Source organism: Puntigrus tetrazona, chromosome 20 (assembly GCF_018831695.1).
Source record: "Puntigrus tetrazona isolate hp1 chromosome 20, ASM1883169v1, whole genome shotgun sequence".
Lineage (NCBI taxonomy): Eukaryota > Metazoa > Chordata > Actinopteri > Cypriniformes > Cyprinidae > Puntigrus > Puntigrus tetrazona.
Genome location: NC_056718.1, coordinates 25,552,616 through 25,566,253, shown reverse-complemented (window position 1 = coordinate 25,566,253; position 13,638 = coordinate 25,552,616). Strand labels below are relative to the sequence as shown.

Here is a 13,638-nt window from a genome sequence, read left to right as displayed (position 1 = left end):
CAGGTTCACAAATCGTTTGATTCGAATCAAATCATCTGATTCAAATTAGAACTTTGGTGCAGGTTCACAAATCGTTGGATTCGAATCGAATCATCTGATTCAAACCGGAACTTTAGTGCAGGTTCACAAATCGTTTGATTCAAATCAAACGATCTGATTCAAATCGAATCATCTGATTCAAACCGGAACTTTAGTGCAGGTTCACAAATCGTTTGATTCAAATCAAACGATCTGATTCAAATCGAATCATCTGATTCAAACCGAACTTTCAGGTTCACAAATCGTTTGATTCAAATCAAACGATCTGATTCAAATCGAATCATCTGATTCAAACCGGAACTTTAGTGCAGGTTCACAAATCGTTGATTCAAATCAAGCGATCTGATTCAAATCGAATCATCTGATTCAAACCGAACTTTAGTGCAGGTTCACAAATCGTTTGATTCAAATCAAGCGATCTGATTCAAATCGAATCATCTGATTCAAACCGGAACTTTAGTGCAGGTTCACAAATCGTTTGATTCAAATCAAGCGATCTGATTCAAATCGAATCATCTGATTCAAACTGGAACTTTAGTGCAGGTTCACAAATCGTTTGATTCAAATCAAAACGATCTGATTCAAATCAAGCGATCTGATTCAAATCGAATCATCTGTTTCAAACCGGAACTTTAGTGCAGGTTCACAAATCGTTTGATTCAAATCAAACGATCTGATTCAAATCGAATCATCTGATTCAAACCGGAACTTTAGTGCAGGTTCACAAATCGTTTGATTCAAATCAAACGATCTGATTCAAATCGAATCATCTGATTCAAACCGGAACTTTAGTGCAGGTTCACAAATCGTTTGATTCAAATCAAGCGATCTGATTCAAATCGAATCATCTGATTCAAACCGGAACTTTAGTGCAGGTTCACAAATCGTTTGATTCAAATCAAGCGATCTGATTCAAATCGAATCATCTGATTCAAACCGGAACTTTAGTGCAGGTTCACAAATCGTTTGATTCAAATCAAACGATCTGATTCAAATCGAATCATCTGATTCAAACCGGAACTTTAGTGCAGGTTCACAAATCGTTTGATTCAAATCAAACGATCTGATTCAAATCGAATCATCTGATTCAAACCGGAACTTTAGTGCAGGTTCACAAATCGTTTGATTCAGATTGGGACTTCGGTGCAAGTTCATGGATAGTTTTTGGAGGCAGTGCTCTTATTTAAAAAAAAAAAAAAAAAAAAGAAAGCATACACAATAAAATCCCTTAAAAACTGTAGAAACACTGCAACCGAAGCTGATTTCTGCGTTGCGTGTCGATCTTCGGCGCTTAAGACCCTTCTTTCTGGAGAACAGGGAAGCGTTGGGTTTAGCGGGGTGAAGCCGGGTCAGGACTAGGTGAGCTGAGGAATGAGAAAAGCACTAAAGCCTCTGCTGTCTCTTCATCGCTAATCCAATCATCAGGAGAGGTCAGAACAGCTGTCTTGAAGGAATCAGCAGAGAGAGAGAGAGCCGTGTGTTCATTCAGATCAATCTCTCTCACAAGTGTTTTATGACGTACTTCATAAATCTGTGATGAAGTAAATAAATAATGGCGTTCTGCCTGTGCGCTGTGTGAGAAACGGATCCCAGTAGTCGGCAGTTGCGTTGTTTTTTTTTTTTTTGTTGCAAAAATGAACATTTAGCACTTTTAGATGATGCGTGCCATGCTTAGCCTGTGAAAACGACGTTGCTTAGCGGCGAAAGTTGCGCGAAAACCTTTATATTGCACAGAATGCAGTTCGTTAGATAGCTATTTTGAGAATTGTTGACTGTAATAATAATTGTTGCATGACTGGAAAAAAAACGAAAGGAGGCTATATGTCATTTTTTTAAATTGTGAAGCAAACACAAAAATTTTAGATTATTTTTATGTATTTATTTATTTATTTTTACACGCTAGGGTTCCTTAAAATGTCTTTCTTTTTCATGATTTAAGACCTTTAAAATGCACGTTGCATGCACTGAGATGAATCTCAATCTCTGTATTTTTGTCTTGATTCCAGCAAAAATATCAGGATACCTTTCCTAGAGAAACCGATGAAAATAAAGTGAGTTTATGTATAAAACGAGAGCTGTCTAAAAGCATTTTAATGTTGCTTCATTTCTTTACGATGCTCGTGTTCGGCTTGCCTGATGGTGTTTCTTGTGTTTTCTGTAGCTTGTTCCTCCGCGCGCTGTAATGAAGAGAGTCTGAAACAACAAAAGGTGAGTAAATGATGACAGCGCTTTCGGTCTCGGGTGAACTGTTGCTTTATTTAGAGCCAGACTCCTCCCTGGGACCTACTCGCGCTGTTATTGTTTCATTTTCGTGACTGCTTTTCTTTCTGCTTAGAGGATATACAGTATTTGGACACTTAAGACGCCCCTTAAAATATCTGAATTGCACCGGGTTAGATAGTACCCCGAGATCAAACCAACTCATAGTCCTTTAGTTTCATTCCGACCAATCTGACATGTCAAAAATAAGCAAAAAAATAATACTAATAAATAATAATACAAAAAAAAAAATCTGATGCCCAGAGAATGTTTTAGCAACCGTTTATTTTAGTATATATATATATATATATATATATATATATATATATATATATATATATATATATATATATATATATATATTTTTAATCAAAAAATTATACAGTAAAAATATTTTGTAAAATGTTTTATTTTAATATATGAATATTTAATATATATTTCAGATATTATTATTTTATAGTGTGTATATATATATGTGTGTGTGTGTGTGTGTGTTTGTGTCTGTATTTATGTATATATATTATTTGTATCAAAAAATATACAGTAAAAATATTGTTCTAAAAAATTATTTTATCAAATGTTTTTTTAATATATGAATATTTAATATATATTTCAGATATTATTATTTTATAGTGTGTGTATATATATATATATAATATATATGTGTGTGTGTTTGTATGCATTTTTGTATATAATTGTATATAATAAAATATAAATATATAAGTTAAAAAAAAAAATATATATATATATATATATATATATATATATATATATATATATATATATATATATATGTACACAAGTTTAAGTTAACACTAAAAATACTAAATATATTTTTATAGTATATATTATATAAATTATATATTAGCTTTGAATATAGTATATATTTTTGTTATAAATCCTAAAGGAAAAAATACATATATAATTGTCTTTTCATTTACAGTATGCTTCATTTCTGTAAAAAGAAAATAATAATAATAATAATAAATAAATCTACGTTTAAAGTGTGTGCATATATAATCTTCGCCTGTCTTCATTTTGAACACTACGTGAACCCTGGACCACAGAACCAGCCCTAAGTGGTTGTTATATTGTGTGTTTTGTGGTCCAGGGTCACATATATTTTGAAGCCCTATTAGAAACGTGTTCTTTCAGAAGTCAATGCCACTTAAGCCTCAGCTGTAGATATGAAGGAGACGAGGCCGCAGCAGTGTTTGTGTGTTCACGGCGAGTCGTTTCAGGTCGCCCGTGTATTAAAGGGTGAGGTTTAGGTTAGTGCGAGTCAGGATCAAGCGTGATTCCCGCGCTCACAGCTGGATTACGCCGTAAAACCACCCACTGATCCTCAAGCACACTAATAAGTTTGATTTGAAGTGGATGAAGAACTAATCGCGATCTGCGCTGTTCTCCGTATCTGTTGGATTACTGGATATTATCAGCAGAACGGAAGTTAACCTCAGAAAACCTTCCCTGCCCTCACTACAGACTTCCACAGTTTCTTATTAAATTCATTCCCGGGAATCTCACATTTCTGACGTTTCTTTGAATGCATTTTAAAATGCTCAAAACATGGCCAGGGAAATATTATTTATATATATATATATATATATATATATATATATATATATATATATATATATATATCTAAAATATGTTGGCCATACATAATGTTTTATTTAGATGATACATTTTTTTATATTGCATATTTAATTTAAAAAATATTTTTGGCATTGTAAATAAAGGTTGTGTGTTCATTTACAAATAATGAAAAAAATAAAATGTATTTTTATTAAAATTTAACGGTATGCTTTAAATACATTTTGGTGAATAATAAACATGATTATAAAATGTTTATTATTAAGTGCATATTTTATAATGCCATACATTTTTTAAATACAACTATTTTAAATAAAAAATATATTTTTCATTTTATAGAAGTTTGCAGAATATTTATTTACAATATGCTTCAATTGCATTTCCCCCAAAAAAATACATACAAATAATTGAAAAAAATTATAAACATTTTCATTAATGTACCTTTTATAATATATTTTGACAAAGGTTTCAACTAAAATAATTTTTCATTTAGAACCAATTACGCTGTATATATAATATACAGTATTCTTTAAGTACATTTTAGTAAATAACCTTTATAATGTATAATGATTTAATGCAAACTAAATAAATGTACAGCTTGAAATATTTACAGTATGATTTAAATGCATTTTTATCGATAAAATGATAAAATGGTGCGTGATGATATGCAAACCTAATGTCACCATAAATCAGAATTATATGTGTTTATATATATATATATATATATATATATATATATATATATATATATATATATATATATATATAAATATATAATATATAAAAATATATATTTTTATTTATTTATCTTTAAATTTTTTATGATTTATGGGCATTACATGTATTATTTTAACAAAAGGTATATTAAGTATACTGCTAACAGTGTCATAATTTTCCATATATATATATATATATTTTTAGATTTATTTTATTTTTTTCTCTTTTTTTTTGCCATGTTTTTTTTTTTTTTTTTGTTCATGTGCAAAAAAAGTCCTATGCTACAAACAGATTTCAGTAAAAAAAAAACAAAAACAACCCCCGCTGCCAGACGAGGCACTGAACGCCGCTGTGTGTGTCGTTCAGGTGGATGCAGCAGAGCAGCAGCGGGAAGCAGGATCTCTGCGGCGTGAGTCACGGATCGGAGTCACTTCAGGACACGGACCTCATCAGCTGCCGAGTAAAAGCCCTGGGCGCGCTCCCTCCACTCCGCTGACTCCAGGTCAGTTAATCGCCGCTGCAGATGGGCGGAAATCAGAGGTCACGCCGGGGTCGGGCCGAGGAAATAAGCAGATTTTCTCCGTGCATTAAAGCCGATAGATATCCAGCCGAACGCGCACGTCTCTCCCGGGATCCTCCACCTCTGCTGGAAATGCGTCACGGTTATGCAAAGTAACCTCTGGGCATGTGGGAGGACTCGGGAAGAGCTGTCTCGGTTGTGGGCATCACGCCGCTTCCATTAGAGGAGCTGCTTCGCTCCTCGTGGAACAGATGAATGCGGTTTCTTTGAATAGATGCTAAAGAGCTCCCAGAGGGAAGCCCGGCAACATCTGACGCTGCAAACGTAGGACTTTACATAACTGAGAACATCTCCTCCGAAGCAGCTCGCATCTGCCCCGAAATCAGACGTCGAGTTCTTCGAGAGGCGCACAAAACACCGGAGCGGTTCAGTTATTACACAGAAAGTGAATGACGTTACTTGACGCAAAAGGTTTTTTTTTTAGCATTTAATTTTTTTGTTAACGAATATACGATGTGCCTAATTTATTTACGGCTAATTAAACATGATAATTATTTTAGAGACACACACGCGGTATCAGGGTCTGCATTTATTTTATTAAAAAATTAAAAATTATTTTAAAGTGGAATTTTCAGCCTCATTACTCCGGTTATTTATTAAAGTTAAAAAATTATATTTATTTAATAATATATTTATTAGGGATGCATCAAATGGATCAAAAGTGACATTTATGATGTTACAAAAGATTTCTGTTTCTAATAAACGCTGTTCTTTTAAACTCGCTTTCTGAAGATCGTGTGACGCTGAAGACTGGAGTAATGATGCTGAAAATACAGCTTTTGATGATGGGAATGAATTACAGCTGAATAGATATTCACACGGAAAACAGCTGCTTAAAACTCTAATAATATTTCACCGTTTTTACTCTATTCATGCTCAGATAAATGCAGCTCCAGTGAAAAAAGAGAAAAAAATATATAAATGTGTGTGTGTGTATATATATATATATAAAACCCAAATTCAGTTTTAATATTTTCAAAACTCAATTAAACTTTATTAATCAAAAAAATCACAAAACATTTACATTTTTACATTCAAGTTCAACAAAAATTACACGTTTAGGGCCTTTTTATTTTTTATTTTTTATTTTTATTGCTACCAAATTCTGTGCTTTAGCATGTCTTATTTGAACGATCATTTAAATGCATAAAACGACTCAATTTATTAAATGTCATCTTAAAGAACCTCATGTTTTTTCCTCAGTGGTTTAATTATCAAACGAAGGCACAAAACGTACATTTTCCATCTTTTAACTTCTAAAAAATTAAGCAAACTTTTTTTTTTGACTTGCTATTAAAATTAAATCATGGAAGAAACGCTCTGATTATTCCTCGAAAAAATAAATAATAATCATTTTAGTAGGCTAGTAGTGCACTATGTACAGAAAAATATCAATGGGCATAATGGCTTCAAATTAAACCGGGCTTTTATTTTGACGGGTTGCCGTAAATACAGTTCTGTGTGTGTGACATAAAGCTAGTTCTACTCGAACGAAGGCAAACCGTTCATTTCAATCGACTTTCTACCCATAAAACAATTGGTGGGTTTGTTTCAATAGCCTAAATGATACGAGTTCTGCTGTCAGCGTTTCTCGTGTTTCGACCTTAGTATGTAGGGAGCATCCTTTCTAGTAGTGTCTGCGCATCGAAATCTCTAAGCGGTCTGTTTGCCGGACGACCGTCGACGGATAAGAGCGTTTTTGAACAAAGATGCTCTATTGTGTCTCTGCGGCACAAATAGATTGATCTCATAGCAACATGGTTCCCATGGCAACGCGGGATGCAGATGTCAGGCCGGAGCGGTCCGAGTGGGACTACGTGTCTGTTTCTCTCCCAAAACAGGAAGCTTGTTTTGCTTCTCTTTCCTCTGGCCTTCGACCGGCGGCGCCGCGGGCAGCGGGACACGTTCTTCTGATCAAAGGCATCTTGGTTAGGTCGGGATGTCTCAAAATTAGATTTCTTCCCGATGAACTCCTCTCTTGCACATCTCTTTGGATAAAAGCGTCTGCAGAATGCATTAAAACGAGCTTAAATTCAATTTTAAAAAATAGCTCTAGGCTCCGAAACACGTTTCTTTTATTATTTGCTCAGAAGAACGGACTTTGAGCTAGTGCAGTGAAAAAAGGTTTTCGCTCGGAAATTGCTTGTAAACTTCATTAATAGTAAAAATATTTATATTATATTTTTTATATAATTTATATTTCATGCATATTTAATTTTAGTGTACATTTTACAAATATAAAAATATATATATATTAACTATAATATATAATATGCTCACATCTTTACATTTTACAGGATATTTAATTAGCATTTTATTTAAATTTAAGAACTGTATTGAGATCATTTTCATTGATTATCATTCTTAAACATTATTTTACGTTTTTATGTTATATTTTTGTTAGTTTTAAAACTATTTATTTCAGTTCCTAATACAAATAATAACAAAAAATAAAAAAGCTCTAGCAAAAACTCACTAATTCACAAAAAATGTATATATATTTTATTTTTTTTATTTTTTTCATTACATAAGTAAAACTAATTTGGCAGATTTAACTTTCAGAAATTGCTAGGACATTTTGCAATTAATAAAAAAAACCTGCATAGTCAATGAAGTTACAGTATATTGAATGAAACACATTTTTTTAATATAATAAACAAAATACTACTTTCTTGTAAAACGTACGTCCGGATTCTTTTTTAGGCAGTTTATTTAAATGCTTTATTTACAACTTTAAAATGATTATTGTTAATTGTCATTCTTCATTTTCTTTATTTTCTTTATTTTATTGAAAGTGCCAGTACATTTGGAATATTTTATTATATATTTAATATATTTTATTAAATAATTGCAAAGTGGACAATGTGGAAGTGAACTAAACCCAAACGTTTAGAAAATCATATTTGGTTTATTTTCACAATAAAGCCTGTGGTTCTGTCGTCGAACGGCGTGTTTAAGGCATGTTTCTAATGAACACCCTGCTAACAAAAACCTCTCAGAGCAGCCTAAGCTGATTTGCTGGTCTTAGCTGGTTCCCAGGCTGTTCTTCTGGGGGTTTTTGGGGAAGCGTAGCAGGTAAATGGTGGGAAAGCACAAGTGTCTTCTGGGATTTGGAGGTAAAATGCAATAATGATGCTACTGTTTTTGGGTCTGTTAGAGCGAGTCTTAGTAGCTGTGTTAGTGTTATCTGTGTTGTTTGTGTCTGTACCTGATCAGTGTCAACCTTATGCTATCTTGACCTTGTTTTTCTCCACTTTAAGCGTAATGCTCCAGCGACCTTTGACCTCGGACCTCTTATTTTGGTCGGGCGACCAAGCCGTAACCAGAATGGTTTTGTTAATAATAAAAACGTTTATGTGTTTTGGGTATTGTTTAAAAAAATATATTTTATTTTATTTACTACCGTTTTAACACAAATGTAATAATATAGTGAAGTCCATACAGAATGGATAAATACATATTGGGTGTGGAAACAAATGACATATTACAAGTTAGTTACATTCTCTAAAATATATATATATATTATATATAAATGTGCAGAGCAATTAATATAGTTTTCAATTTTATTTGAAAGTAATTTCAATTTATTGCATCTTAAATTTTACTGTACATTTAATTGCATTTTTATAGTTTTTAATTATACTTTAGAACTACCAAATATATATAAAAAGATATATATATATATATATATATATATATATATATATATATATATATATATATATATATATATATATATATGTGTATATATATATATATATATATATATATATATAAATTTTACTGTACATTTATATATATATATATATGTGTGTATTTTTTTATGTATATGTATGGTTTTTTTTTTAAAGTGTACATTTTTACTGTCATTGATCAAACGGATAAATTTTTATGTTTTCTTTTTGCTCGTTTCGCAACAGTGACCATTTTGGTTTTTCGATTCGCATTCGTTCAAACATTTTATTTGACCTCTGACCTCTTATCAGAGAGGCAAAAGTTCAGATAACGACAAAAAACATGTTTACTTTTGGGGCTTGTTTTCCAGTACAAATATCTTGTTTTATATCGTTTCGAAAATACATCCCCGCATTTCATTTTGTATCTTATTTCATTTGCTCACAAATTTAACAACCTCTATTAAAATCCACTCGGAATAAATTAAAAGTGAATTGTATCGTCTAAAATTGATATCATCTCTAAGTCTGCGGAGCAAGATTAATGTAGTTTTATTTTATTTCATAGTTCAATTTTGAATCATGTTTTTACTAGCGTTTTCAATTTATCGCATCTTAAAATTTTTATTGCGTTTTCGTTGTTTTTTTAACTTAGTACTTTTAGAACTTTAAAAAAATATGTATTTTTATTGTAAATTTTTATTGTCAAACGGATATTTTTTTTTGTTTTTGTTTTGCAACAGCGACCTTTTATTTTAGTTTTCCCCCATTGCATTTATTTACCGTTTTATTTGTGAACGAAAAAAAACTCTGAAACGTACACAAAATGTTAAATATCACTGCGAGTGCACAACCGCGTCTCATCCTGCCGCTGATCTCAGGCGTTTCACCTTTGACTCGGTAAAAGCCGCTGCGCAAAGATAAAGATTTCCAATGCTTTTAGACCCAATGAAATCCTACATCCTTTGATTTCCTTTCAGCCATTCATCGGGGCTTCTGATGGATGCATTGCATAATACCATCTGGTGACGAGGAAGCACACAGACGCGTGTAAGCGGAGACAAAACACTCGCACATCGTGCTCTTCAATAATAGATCACCGTGCACAAAATCACACATGCATTTAGAACTAAACTTACTCCTCTTCTTCATCAATCTCTCTCAGCCACAGGATGTGTTTTGAGACGACGGATAGTTTTTATTCATGCCGAAAAGCCGCCATGAGGTCACCTTCATGTCGTTGGCGTCCTCAGATCATGCATATCGCCTCAAATATCACAGAAACCATTCACGCAGTTCTAATGAATTTCGCAAAGAAACGGAAGGTAATGCGTCGAATTAAAACGTCTATTCTAGTAATCTTTGTTATATTTGACACTCTGAAAAATGATTACTTCTGTCGCATGACTTGTTTGTGCGTTGCGCTGAAAAATTGGCTTTAGAAAGAGTGCGTCGTTGTGTGTTGTGATTAATCACAAATACGTATCTATTATAGTTGTTTTAACGATTGTTCGTAAGATGTTATAACGCATTACAAGGTGGATTTTTTTCATAATGCATTAAGAATTGTTTATAATGCCTTAAGGATACCCTTTATATAGGCTTCATAGAAAGTCTTGAAAAATAAACAGAAAATTCAGTCGAATTTTTGAAGAGAAAACACAATCTTAAAGTTTTAAATGAGTGCGTAACTACGTTATATTTCGGTACAGATCACATTTTCACTCTGAGATGTGCCGTTTGACTACTATATAAAAGCAGCACATTGGTTTAAACGTGGCTTTTTAGATTAAAAACTATTTTAAAGCACACTTTACTCATCTTTATTTACAAACCAGTCAACATTTAGACATTTAGAAATTGTTACGAATTGCAACAAAGATTATTGGATTGCGTTTCGCAGGAAAATACCGTTTCTTTTGTAATTACTGTAATCGTTTGAATAGTACACCGTGATGAAGAAATACATTTTTTCGCTTTGATTTACGTTCGGTGACGCTCTACAGAAAGGTGCCACGTTTTAATGCATTCACTAACACGAACGCACGACGACCAACACATTTATTACAGCACTTACTAACCCTTCTTTAATGCTGGTTAATAAAATAGTCGAAAAACGAGCCTAATCCGAATTGCTTAATGACATACGAAAGTGTGTGAACTCGATTAACGTGAAATCGTTAGTTTTTTTTTTGACGCGACCCGTGCGCAAAGCCCTCGACACCGAATTAAGCGTCACGTTTTGCAGTAGAAACGCTCGAAACGAGTCTTTTTGCGCACGAATTGAGATCTTCTACCAGAACGCTGAGCCCCGGCTTTAGTTGGTGAAGCGTCACATGTAATAAATGAGCTGACCTCGAGTAGCGGCCCGCAAGCATTACCCAATTAAACCCTCTATTATGAGCGGAGACGCAGAATCCAGGGGTGACTCAAGGTAATCATATGACCGCTTGAAGATCAGAAAGCTCTCGGCGAATGTGGAGCACGAGAGTATCTCGACACAATCCCCGAGCTCAGATCAAGCCAAAAACAACAGCCTCATCTGGCCCCGTTTGCCACTTAATTTGCTTAGCTCGTTTCAGCCAATCTGAGTTATTTCGTGGAGAATGTGCCCTAGTTTTTTTTCTCTTGCGTCTCGAACGGGGAGCCCGGGCTCACAGAAAAAGACCTTGTTTTCTTCGGGACGTAATCCTGCCGTGTTTTGTCGGTCCGCTGACCTGAGCGCGAGGTGAATCTGGACGCCCGTGTGATTGATTCTGTGGCCCTGAGCGTGTTTTTCTGATGTTTGGGGACGATCGCTTTAACAGATACCGCTAACAACGCTCGAGGGAAATTATCTGTTTGCGCTCGCTCCTCGCAGACTTTCTTCTAAACGTGGAAACTTCATGAGAAATCAATTTGGCGTAGTTGACTTATCTCACTGAAATCTTGCCACTGCAAGCTATTATTTCACCTGTCAGTACCAGTCTAGACTTTTCCAACATTTTTGTTTTACCTTTAACTGATTTTTTGATAAACGGTAAGCAAATATAATTTTTGTTTTATTTTGTTTAAAAACCAATAAAGCATTCAAAGTTTTATTTTTATTTATTTATTTCGTTAATTATTATTATTATTATTTTTTTACTGTAAAATGAACTGGTACTTATGGAAAGGTGGATGCTATATGCAAGTTGTAAGTTATAAGAAACAAAATAATTAAAATAAAATTAAAAGTGACAATAAAAATTTACGGTAAAGGTAGCTGTAAAACACAACAGCGACATTTTCTTTATTAGCTTAAAGATTTACTTAAAGCCTTTAAATGTAACACTATATTTATGCTTAAATTATTCAGCTTAATAAATGTTGAAGTATTATTCATTGTTAGTTCATGTTAAATTTTATTCTAAAGAGTTACCGCTATTCTTACTATATTTTAGATAAAACAAACATTTTACGAAATAGGTTTTAATCCAAAGTTGTGTTCCAAATTTGAAGTTGATATTTAAAAATAGAGATTCCTATGCAGTTTAGTTCAGACGTCACACCACAAATTGATTAATTTGGTGCAGTTCCTGCCACAAAAGCATAAATCGCTCTCTCGGTATTACTTTTATACCAAAATAAACACCACATATGGAATCGTGAGCGTCCGGCAATATGAATATGTATTATAGATTATAAAAAAAGAGTTTCGATTCTAAAAGATGTAAATTTCGTAAGCAGAGAGGAGGCCGCCGATCGATATTAAAGTACAGTTTCCATGGTAACACAGCGATAAAGTACCGTTTCCATGGTAACACAGCGATATTAAAGTACCGTTTCCATGGTAGCGCAGGGATATTAAAGTACCGTTTCCATGGTGACACAGCGATTATTAAAGTACCGTTTCCATGGTAACATAGCGATATTGAAGTACCGTTTCCATGGTGACACAGCGATTATTAAAGTACCGTTTCCATGGTAACATAGCGATATTGAAGTACCGTTTCCATGGTAATGCAGCGACATTGAAGTACCGTTTCCATGGTAACGCAGGGATATTAAAGTACCGTTTCCATGGTAACACAGCGATATTGAAGTACCGTTTCCATGGTAACGCAGCGATATTAAAGTACCGTTTCCATGGTAACGCAGCGTCGAATTTCCAAAGTCTGAATTTAGAGGTTTCAGGCTTTTGAGGGGATATGATTTATGACGATTACTAAAACATGTGACGGGGGGGAAATTATTTTTGTGACAAAACTATGATGCACACATTTTGTAACATCAAAAAAATATATATATATATATATATATATATATATATATATATATATATATATATATATATATATATATATATATATATATATCTGAATATATAGTTCTGTCAGATTCTTAGGCCTTTCCAACAAAATATAGTTTGTCATGATTAGATTAGGATATAATCGTAATATATTGAATTATACTTGGGCGGGACGGGGGGAGTTAAAGGGTTAAGTGTTGTTTTTGTTTCCACGGTAACCCATAAAACGCATGAGAATCACGTGACACTGGAGACTGAAAATTCGGCTTTGATCACAGAAATAAATTCCATTTTAACAGACAGTCGCGTAGAAAACAGCTGTGCTAAATGCGAATAATATTTAGCGATTTTTACTGTATTTTTATCGAATAAGTGGAGCCTCGGCGAGCGCTCCTTTAAGAATTCGAATCATTTGAATTATTAGAAAGGTTCGTCCGGTAGCGTGCCGCGCACTAAACAATGCCTCCATGTAAATAAATACAAGAACCATTTTAAAATGGTCG

The 13,638-nt window shown here is 33.3% G+C and overlaps 1 protein-coding gene across 1 annotated transcript in view; it reads left to right on the top strand.

Annotated features, from left to right (window-relative positions):
* Positions 1-5,012: 5,012 nt before the first annotated feature.
* LOC122325309 (mitochondrial basic amino acids transporter-like) overlaps positions 5,013-13,638 on the top strand; it is a 90,460-nt gene continuing 81,834 nt past the window's right edge. The window contains exon 1 of the mRNA XM_043220321.1: positions 5,013-5,113. The gene's annotated coding sequence lies outside the window, so the exon portion shown is untranslated. The remainder of the gene's footprint in view (positions 5,114-13,638) is intronic.